The sequence below is a fragment of the Meriones unguiculatus genome, chromosome 8, assembly GCF_030254825.1.
Source record: "Meriones unguiculatus strain TT.TT164.6M chromosome 8, Bangor_MerUng_6.1, whole genome shotgun sequence".
Classification (NCBI taxonomy): Eukaryota; Metazoa; Chordata; class Mammalia; order Rodentia; family Muridae; genus Meriones; species Meriones unguiculatus.
This window is the reverse complement of record NC_083356.1, coordinates 75,325,362-75,326,890: the sequence shown is the minus strand read 5'-3', so window position 1 is coordinate 75,326,890 and position 1,529 is coordinate 75,325,362. Positions and strand designations below refer to the sequence as shown.

General features: G+C 44.6%; 1 non-coding gene across 1 annotated transcript; it reads right to left on the bottom strand.

Moving 5' to 3' along the window:
* Positions 1 to 716: 716 nt before the first annotated feature.
* Positions 717 to 823, bottom strand: LOC132656167 (U6 spliceosomal RNA). The gene has a single exon (XR_009594090.1). It is a non-coding gene; the product is annotated as a U6 spliceosomal RNA (small nuclear RNA).
* Positions 824 to 1,529: the final 706 nt, after the last annotated feature.

The window sequence follows — 1,529 nt, the reverse complement described above, 5'->3', positions numbered from 1 at the left end:
TCTTAGGGTCACCACATTCCTTCTGAAAATTGAACTATCCCACCACACTTTCACTGGTTTACTGTGGCATCCCAGGGTGCTTGGCACAAAGTATAGAACCCCCAGATGGAGCTCTTAAAACATTATTTTATTTTAGCTGGGCAGTAGTGGCACACCCCTTTAATCCCAGCACTTGGGAGTCAGGCTGATCTCTGAGTTTGAGGACAGTCTGGTCTACAGATTGAGCTCCAGAACAGCCAGGGCCACACAGAGAAACCCTGTCTTGGAAAACCTAAAAATGACAACAAGAACAAAAACCCACAGAAGAACAAAACAATTTTCTCCCTTGGAATGCAAACTTTCTTGGAGACCTAAGCACAACTAAATCTTTGTAAAAGGTATGAGTTGTTCTCTGATACCCATGGTGTAAAACCAAACTGATTTTTCCAAACCAGATAAAAACAGCTTTAAGCCTTTCTCTGGTAGAGTCCATTGAAGCTTCTAATGTGTGTTTTTAAATTTATTTTATTTTTTAAGGTTTATTTTTTATGTATATGAGTATTCTATCTGCATTTACATCTGCCAGAAGAGGGAATCAGTTCACATTACAGATGGTTGCAAGCCATCATGTGGTCGCTGGGAATTGAACTCATGACCTTTGGAAGAGCAGACAGTGCTCTTAACCACTGAGCCATCTCTCCAGCCCTCTTCCCTCTCTGAAGCTGACTCGTGTTTATAAAAATATGGAACAGTTCACGAATGTGCGTGTCATCCTTGCGCAGGGGCCATGCTAATCTTCTCTGTATCGTTCCAATTTTAGTATATGTGCTGCCGAAGCGAGCACTATTTTATTTTTTTATTGAGTTGTTCCTTGTTCTGGATTTGTCTTAGGGCCATGGGCTTTTCCTGTCTATGCTGGAGTCTGTATCCCTCAGAGCTTCTCTACAGAGGTCCTCCTATGTGCAAAGTGGCTCTTACACACACACACACACACACACACACACACACACACACACACACGCAGCCCCTCCCTCCCCAGTCCCCAGGTGAAGATCCTGGTCTTTGGTGTGAATCAGCCATACCCCACCCTTGTGCAAAGTTGTGTCCACCAGGGGTCGCTGTGTGAGTTGGGTGCCTCTGCGCCTGGAGCTTCTCTTCCTGTGGGTGACTCCTTTCCTTTGGGAGGAAGTGGTCCGGTTCCCTGAGTTTTAAAGCAGGTAGTTGTGAAACCAAAAGAGAAGTCACTGTTAAGGAGCCACATTGTTATACACTGTTATTTAGTCTCCATACCTTTGAAGAACTACTTTGAAGAACTAGCTTCTGTTTCCTAAACCTAATGTATCCTGCAAACTGTTTTTTCAACCTACGCTGAACTTGTAACCCTCTGATGTATACTCAGCGCTTGGCCTTGCTAAACTCCTGAACACCTGTGATGGCTCCCCTTCCACACAAAGTAGGCTTACACTTATCTACCCCACAGGCAGCCTTGAGCCCTGACTCTCCCACTCTTCTGTCTAGGTGCTAACAGCCGATTAATTTGACAGCTGTTT